Below are 10,120 nucleotides of genomic sequence, written 5' to 3'. Positions count from 1 at the left end.
AAAAAGGAAGACCCCCAACGAGATGGATCGTCCAGGTGGCATCATTGATGGACTCGGGTGTGGCGGCGGTAGTGAGGTTAGCCCAGGATCGAACATTGTTTCGTTCTGCTGTGCATGGGGTCGCTATGAGTCGGTTCTGACTCGATGGCAACTGACAACAACAACAACAACAGCTACATGGCAGATGTGTCCAACGTGTCCATATACTGAGAGCTACCGACATGGCAGATTAGTCCAACATAGCATGTACACAGAGCTATCTACACGGTAGGTGCGTCCAATTTGTCTATATACAGAGAACTAGATACTTGGCAGAGTTGTGCAACACTTCCATATAAAGAGAATTAGCTACATGGCAAATGAGTCCAAAGTGTTCATATACTGAGAGATAGCTATGTGGCAGAGTAGTCCAATATGTCCATATAAACAGGATTCACTACAAGGCAGATGTGTCCAACATGTCCATATGCTGAGAGCTAGGTACATGGCAGACAAGTCCAAAATGTTCATATACAAAGAGCTACCTACTTGGCATATCTGTCCAACATATCCCTGTACAGAGAGCTAGGTACATGGAAGACGAGTCCAAAATGTCCATGTACAGAGAGCTAGTTACATGGTAACGTAGTGCAACATTTCCATATACAGTGTTTTATCTACAAGACAGATGAGTCCAACTTGTCTATAGACAGAAAGCTAGCTACATGGCAGAGTAGAGCCACATATCCATATACAGAGCTCTAGCTACATGGAAGATGTGTCCAACGTGTCCATATACTGAGAGCTACTTACATGGAAGATCACTCCAAAATGTCCATGCACAGAGAGCAAGCTACATGTTAGACGAGTCCAAAATGTCCATACACAGAGTTCTAGCTACATGGCAGATGTGTCCAACGTGTCCATATACTGAGAGCTAGTTAAATGGCAGAGTAGTCAAACATGTCCATATACAGGGTTCTAGCTACATGGAAGATGAGTCCAACATTTTTATATACAGAGAGCTACCTACATGGCAGAGTAGTGCAACATTTACATATACAGAGTTCTAGCTACATGGCAGATATGTCCAACGTGTCCATAAACTTAGAGCTAGCTACATGTCAGAGTAATCCAACATGTCCATATTCAGGGTACTACCTACATGGCAGATGGGTCCAACATGTCCATATACTGGTAGCTAGCTATATGGCAGAGTACTGCAACATTTGTATATACAGAGTTCTAGCTACATGGCAAATTTGTCCAATGTGTCCCTATACAGAGAGCTAGCTACATGTCAGAGTAATCCAACATGTCCATAATCAGGGTACTAGCTACATGGCAGATGGGTCCAACATGGCCATATAATGAGAGCTAGCTACATGGCACACAAGTCCAATATGTTCATATACAAAGAGCTACCTACTTGGCAGGCCTATCCAACATATTCATGAAAAGAGAACTAGCTACATGGCAGAGTAGTGCATCATTTACATATACAGAGAGTTCAAGCTACATGGCAGATGAGTCCAAAATGTCCATATACAGAGAGCCAGCTACATGGCAGTGTATTGCAACATTTCCATATATAGAGGTCTAGCGACATGACAGATGTGTCCAACATGTCCATATGGTTAGAGCTATCTACATGGCTGAGTAGTCAAAAATGTCCATATACAGTGGACTAGCTACATGGCAGATGAGTCCAACATGTCCATATACTGACATGACATGACATGACATGACAGAGAAATCCAATATGTTCTTATAAAGAGAGCTACCTCCTTAGCAAATCAGTCCAACATATCCATGTACAGAGAGCTAGATACATGGCATTCGAGTTCAAAATGTTTGTATACAGAGCGCTAGCTACATGGCAGGGTAGTGCAATATATCCATATACAGAGTTCTAGCTACATGGAAGATAAGTCAAATATGTCCATATACAGAGAGCTAGCTACACAGCAGAGCAGTGCACCATTTCCAAATACAGAATTCAAGATACATGGCAGATAAGTGCAAAGTGTTCATATCCTGACAGCTAGCTACATGGCAGACAAGTGCAATATGTTCATATACAGAGAGCTACCTACTTGGCAGATCAGACCAACATATCCATGTACAGAGATATGTTGTACATGGCAGACGAGACCATAATTTCCATATACAGAAAGGTAGCTACATGACAGTGTAGTCCATATACAGAGAGCTAGCTATATGACAGGGTAGTGCAACATTATCATATACAGAATTCTAACAAAAAGGCAAATGAGTCCAACTTCACATGGCAGATGTGTCCAACGAGTCCATATACAGAGAGCTACCTACTTGGCAGATCAACCAACATATCCACGTACAGAGAGCGAGCTACATTGCAGACGAGTCCAAAATGTCTTCAAGGAAGATGAGTCGAACGTGTCTACATACAGAGAGCTGGCGACATGGCAGAGTAGTGCAACATTTCCATATACAGAGTTCAAGCTACATGGCAGATGAGTCCAAAGTGTTCAATTACTGAGAGCTAGCTACATGGCAGAGTAGTCTATCATGTCCATATAAAGAGTACTACCTACGTGAGAGATGTGTCCAACGTGTCCAAATATTGAGAGCTAGCTACTTGGCAGACAAGTCAAATATGTTCACATACAAGGAGCTACCAACTTGGCCGATCAGTCCAACATATTCATGTACAGAGAGCTACCTACATGGCAGATGGGTCCATATACAGAGAGCTAACTACATGGCAGCGTAGTGCAACATTCCCATATACCCAAATATGTAGCTAACTCTTTGTATATTAACATATTGAACTTGGCTGCCTTGCAACTAGCTCTCAGTATATGGACATATTGGACACATCTGCCATGTAGCTAGAACCTGTATTTGGAAATGTTGCCCTACCCAGCTATGTAGCTAATTTTCTGTAAATGAACTCATTGGTCTTGTCTGCCATGTAGCTAGCTCTCAGTATATGTACACGTAAGGCACATCTGCCATGTAGCTAGAACTCTGTATGTGGTTGTGTTGCACTACACTACCATGGAGCTGTCTCTCTATATATAGACAAGTGGGACTTATCTACCTTCTATCTAGAAGTTAGTATATGGAAATGTTGCACTACCCTGTCATGGAGCTAGCTCTCTGTATAAAGACAAGTTGGACTCATCTGCCTTGTAGCTAGAACTCTGTATATGGAAATGTTGCACTATCCTGCCATGTAGCTAGCTCTCTTTATATGTATATTTTGGACTTGTCTGCCATGTAGCTAGCTCTCAGTATATGGACAAGTCGGACTCATCTCTCAGTACATGGATATGTGAGACTGATCTGTCAAGTAGATACCTCTCTTTATATGAACATGTTAGCTAGCTCTCAGTATTTGAACATGTTGGGCTCATCTTCCATGTTCCTAGCACCCTGCATATGGAAATGTTGCACTACCCTGCCATGTAGCTAGCTTTCTGTATATAGACAAGTTGAATTCATCTGCCTTGTAGCTAGAACTCTGTACATGAAAATATTGCTCTACCCTGCCATGTTGCGAGCTCTCTGTATATGGACATTTTGGACTCGTCTGCCATGAGCTAGCTCTCAGAATATGGACATGTTGGACTCATCTGCCATGAAGCTAGTACTCTGTATATGGACATGTTGCACTACTTTGCCATGTAGCTAGCTCTCAATATATGAACACTTTGGACTCATCTGCTATATGGTTTGAACTCTTTATATGGAAATGATGCACTACTATGCAATGTAGCTAGCTCTCTGTAAATATACAAGTTGGACTCATCTGCCATGTAGCTATTTCCCTGTATGCGGACATGTTGGACTACTCTGCCATGTACCTAGCTATTAGTATATGAACACGTTGGACACATCTGCAATGTAGCTAGAACTCTGTATATGGAAATGTTGCAATACCCTGCCATGTAGCTAGCTCTCTGTATATGGAAATTTTTGACGTGTCTGCCATGTAGCTAGCTCTCTACATAATATGTTAGAGTGATCAGTAAAGTGGGTACGACTCGGTATATGAACATATTGGACTTATTTGCCATGTAGCTAGCACGTCTGCCATGTAGCTAGTTCTCAGTATATGGACAAGTTGGACTCATCTGGCATGTAGCTAGTACCCTGTATATGGACATGTTTGACTAATCTGACATGTAGCTAGCTCTCAGTATATGGACATGTTGGACACATCTGTCATGTAGCTAGTACCCTGTATATGGACATGTTGCAGTACTCTGCCATGTTGCTAGCTCTCTGTATATAGACACATTGGGCTCATCAGATTGTAGCTAGAACTCTGTATATGGAAATGTTGCAATACCCTGCCATGTAGCTAGTTCTCTGTATATGAACACTTTGGACTCGTCTGCCATGTAGCTAGCTCTCTGTAAATGGATGTTGGACTGATTTTCCAAATAGATAGCTCTCTTTTTATGAACATATTGGACTTGTCTGCCATGTAGCTATCTCTCAGTATATAGACAAGTTGGACTCAACTGCCTTATAGCACTAACCTGCCATGTATATGGACATTTTGGACTTTTCTGCCATGTCGTTAGCTCTGTGTATATGGACATTTTGAAATTGTCTGCCATGTCGCTAGCTCTCTGTACATGGATAGGTTGGACTGAACTGTCAAGTACATAGCTCTCTATATGAACGTATTGGACCTCTCTGCCATGTAGCTAGCTCTGAGTATATGGACACGTTGGACACATCTGCCATGTAACTAGAACTCTGTATATGGATATGTTGCACTACTCTGCCATGTAGGTAGCTCTCAGAATATGGACACGTTGGACTCATCTGCCTTGTAGCTAGTACCCTGGTATTGGACATGTTGGACTACTTAGCCATGGAGCAACCTCTCAGTATATGAACCCATTGGACACAACTGCCATGTAGGTTGAATTCTGTATATGGATATAATGCACTACTCTGCCATGTAGCTTGCTTTCTTTATACAAACATATTGCACTTGTGTGTCATGAAGCAATCTCACACTATATGGACATGTTGGACTCATCTGCCATGTAGCTAAGAACCTTGTAATCTACATGTTGAACTACTCTGCCATGTAGCTAGTTCTCAGTATATAAACCCTTTGGACTCATCTTCCATGTAGCTTGAACTAAGTATATGAAAATGATACACTACTCTGCCACGTACCTAGCCCTCTATACATAGTCAAGATGCACTCATCTCTCTTGTAGCTATTACCCTGTATATTTACACTTTGGACCACTCTGCCATGTAGCTAATTCTCTGTATATGGACATTTTGGACATATCTGCCATGCAGCTAGAAATCTGTATATTGAAATGTTGCACTACGCTGCCATGTAGCTCGCTCTATGTATATAAACATATTGGACTTCTTTGCAATGTAGCTAGCTCTCAGTATATGGATATGTTGGACTCATCTGCCATGTACCTTATATCCTGTATATGGAAATGTTGCACTACCCTGCCATGTAGCTAGCTCTCTGTATATGTACATTTTGGACTTGTCTGCCATGTAGCTAGCTCTCTGTACATGGATATGATGGAATGATTTGCCAAATAGGTAGCTCTCTGTATATGAACATATTGTACTTGTCTGCCATGAAGCTAGGTCTCAGTATATGGATATGTTGGACTCATCAGCCATGTAGCTAGTACTCTGTATATGGATATGTTGGACTACTCTGCCATGTAGCTAGCTCTCAGTGTATGGACATGCTGTACTCATTAGCGAGGTATCTAGTATTCTTCATATGGACATGTTGGACTACTCTGCCATGTAGCTAGCTCTCAGTATATGAACACTTTGGACTCATCTGCCTTGTAGCTTGAACTCTATGTATAGATATGATGCACTACTCTGCCATGTAGCTAGATCTCTCTCTATATATAGACAAGTTGGACACATCTACCTTGTGGCTAGAACTCTGTATATGGACATGATGGACTACTCTGCTATGTAGCTAGCTCTCAGTATATGGACACGTTGGACACATATATCATGTACCTAGAACTCTGTTTATGGACATGTTGAACTACTCTGCCATGTAGCTACCTCTCTGTATATAGACAAGTTGGACTAATCTGCTTGTGACTAGAAGTCTGTATATGGAAATTTTGCACTACCCTGCCATGTAGTTAGCTCTCTGTTTATAGACAAGTTGGACTTATCTGCCTTGTAGCTAGAATTCTGTAGAATTCTGTATATGGAAATATTGCACTGCCTTGCCAAGTACCTAGCTGTCTGTATACGGACAATTTGTTCTCTTCTGCCATGTAGCTAGCTCTCAGTATATAGACAAGTTGGACTCATCTGCCTTGTAGCTAGAACCCTGTATACAGAAATGTTGCACTACCCTGTAATGTAGCTAGCTCTCTGTATATGGACATTTTGGACTCATCTGCCATGAAGTTTGCTCTCTGTACATGGATATGTTGGACTGATCTTCCAAGTAGGTAGCTCTCTGTATATGAACATATTGGACTTGCCTGCCATGTAGCTAGCTCTCAGAATATATACAAGTTGGACTCATCTGCCTTGTAGCTAGAACACTGTATATGAAAATGTTGCACTACCCTGTCATGTAGCAAGCTCTCTGTATACGAACATGTTGGACTTGTCTGCCATGGATCTAGCCCTCAGTATATGGACATGTTGGACTCGTCTGCCATGTAGTTAGTACCCTGCATAAGGAAATGAAGCACTACTCTTACATGTGGCTTGTTCTCTGTATATGAACAATTAGTATTCGTATGCCATGGAACGAGCTCTGTGTACATGGATATTTTTGACTGATCTGCTATGTAGGTAGCTCTTGTTGTATGGACATGTTGGACACATATGCCATAGAGCTAGAACTCTGTATAAGGAAATGTTGCACTACTCTGCCATGTAGCTAACTCTCTGTATATGGACATGTTGGCCTACTCTGCCATGTAGCTAGCTCTCTGTACATGGATATAATGGAATGATTTGCCAAATAGGTAGCTCTCTATATGAACATATTGTACTTGTCTGCCATGTAGCTAGGTCTCAGTATATGGACATGTTGGACTCATCTGCCATGTAGCTACTACCCTGTATATGGACATCTTGTACTACTCTGCCATGTAGCTAGCTCTCAGTGTATGGACACGTTGGACTCATGTGCCTTGTAGCTTGAACTCAGTGTATGGATATGATGCACTACTCTGCCATGTAGCTAGCTATCTGTATTTGGACATTTTGGCCTCCACTGCCATGTAGATAGCTCTCTGTACATGGATATATTGGGATGATCTGCCAAGTAGTTTGCTCCCTCTGTATGAACATAGTGGATTCATCTGATATGTAGCTAGCTCTCTTTATATAAACATGTTGAACTCATCTGCCAGGTAGCTCGTACCCTGTTTATGGAAATGTTACACTATTTGCCCTATAGCTAGCTTTCTGTATATATGCAAGTTGGACTCATCTGGATTATAGCGCGAACTCTGTATATGGACATGTTGCACTACCCTGCCATATAGCCAGCTCTCTGTATATGGCATTTTGGACTTGTCTGCCATTTAGCTATTTCTCTGTACATGGATATGTTGAACTGATCTACTAAGTAATTAGCTTTCTGTATAAAGACAAGTTGAACTCATCCGCCTTGTGGTTTCTACCCTGTATATTGACATGTTGGACTACTCTGCCATGTAGCCAGCTCTCTGTATATGGACGTTTCGGACTCGTCTGCAATATAGCTAGCACTCTGTACATGAATGTGTTGGACTGATCTGCCAAGAAAGTAGGTTTCTGTATTTCAACATATTGGACTTGACTGTCATGTAGCTAGCTCTCAGTATATGGGCATTTTGTACTCATCTTCCATGTAGCTAGTACCTGTATATGGACATGATGGACTACTCTGACATGTAGCTAGCTCTCATTATATCGACACATTGGACACATCTGCCATGTTGCTACAACTCTGTGTATGGAAATGTTGCACTACCCTACCATGTAGCTAGCTCTCTGTATATGAACATATTGGAATTGTCTGCCATGTAACTATCGCTCAGTATAAGGACATGATGGTCTCATGTGCCACAAAGCTAGTACCTTGTATATGTACATTTTGCACTACTCTTCCATGTAGCTAGCTCTCAGTATATGAACACTTTGGACCTATCTGCCATGTAGCTTGACCTCTGTATATGGAAATGATGCACTACTCTGTCATGTAGCTAGTTATCTGTATATAGAGAAGTTGGACTCATCTACCTTCTAGCTAGTATCCTGCATATGGACATGTTGGACTGCTTTGCCATGTAGCTAACTCTCTGTATATGGACATTTTGGACACATCTACCATGTAGCTTGAACTCTGTATATGGAAATGTTGCACTATGCTGCCATGTAGCTAAATCTCTGCACATGAACATATTGGACTGGTCTGCCATGTAGTTAGCTCTCAGTGTATGGACATGTTGGTCTCATCTGCCATGTAACTAATAGCCTGTGTATGGATATGTTGACCTACCCTGTCATGTAGCTAGCTCTCTGTATATTGGAGAAGTTGGAGTCATCTGCCTTGTAGCTAAAACTCTGTATATAGAAATGGTGCACTACCCTGCAATGTATCTAGATCTCTGTACGCGGATATGTTGGACTGATCTGCCAAATAGATAACTCTCTGTATAGGAACGTATGGGACTTCTCTGACATGTAGCTAGCTCTCAGTATATGGACATGTAGGACACATCTGCCAAAGAGCTAGTACCTTGTATATGAACATATTGGATTTGTCTGCCATGTAGCAAGCTCTCAGTATATGGACATTTTGGACTCGTCTGACATGTAGTTAGTTCTCTGTACGTGGATATTTTAGACTGATCTGCTATGTAGGTAGCCCTGAGTCTATGGACACATTGGACACATCTGCCATGTAGCTAGCTCACAGTACATAGACATGTTGGATTCATCTGACTTTTAGCTATAAGTCTGTATATGGAAAGGTTGCACTGCACTACCATGTAGCTAGTACATGGATATATTGGACAGATCTGCCAAGAAGGTAGCTCTCTGTATATGAATATATTGGTCTTGTCTGCCATGTAGCTAGCTCTCAGTATATGGACATATTGGACTCATTAACCAGGTAGCTATTATTCTTTATGTGGACATGTTGCACTATTCTGCTATTTAGCTAGCTCACTGTAAATGGACATTTTGGAATTGTCTGTCATGCCATTAGTTCTCTGTACATGGATATGTTGGACTGATCTGCCAAGTAGGTAGCTATCTGTATATGAAAATATTGGATTCATCTGGCATGTCGCTAGCTCTCTATATATCGACATGTTGGACTCATCTGTCAGGTAGCTAGTACCCTGTATATGGAAATGATGCACTTCTCTGCCATATACCTAGCTCTCTGAATATAGACAAGTTGGACTCATCTGCCTTGTAGGTAGAACTCTGTATATGTAAATGTTACACTACCCTGCCATGTACCTAGCTCTCTGTATGTAGACAAGTTTGACTCATTTGCCTTTAAGCTAGAACTCTTTATATGCAAATGATGCATAACCTTGCCAGGTAGCTAGCTCTCTGTATATGGACATTTTTTACTTTTCTGTCATGTAAATAGCTCTCAGTATATGACATGTTGGGCTCATCTGCCATGTAGCTAGTACCCTGTATATAGACATGTTTCATTGCTCTACCATGTAACTCGCTCTCCGTATATAGACAAGCTGGAATGATCAGCCATGCAGCTTTCTCTGTGTACAAGGAAATGTTGCAGAACTCGGCCATGTAGCCATGTAGCTAGCTCTCAGTATATGAACACTTGGGCTCATCTGCCATGTACCTTGAACTCTGTATATGGAAATGATGCAGTACTCTGCCATGTTGCTAGCTCTCTGTATATGGACATGTTGGATTCGTCTGCAATTTAGCTAGTACCCTATAGGACATGTTGGACTACTCTGCCATTTTGCTAGCTCTCAGTATATGGACAAGTTGGACTCATCTGCCTTGTAGCTAGAATCTGTATATGGAAATGTTGCACTACCCTGCTATGTAGCTTGCTCTCTGTATATAGACATGTTGGACTCATCTGCCTTGTAGCTAGAACTCTGTATATGGAAAT

This window comes from Chrysochloris asiatica, unplaced genomic scaffold (genome assembly GCF_000296735.1).
Source record: "Chrysochloris asiatica unplaced genomic scaffold, ChrAsi1.0 scaffold00407, whole genome shotgun sequence".
In the NCBI taxonomy this organism is placed as follows: domain Eukaryota; kingdom Metazoa; phylum Chordata; class Mammalia; order Afrosoricida; family Chrysochloridae; genus Chrysochloris; species Chrysochloris asiatica.
This window is presented reverse-complemented; position numbering follows the sequence as displayed.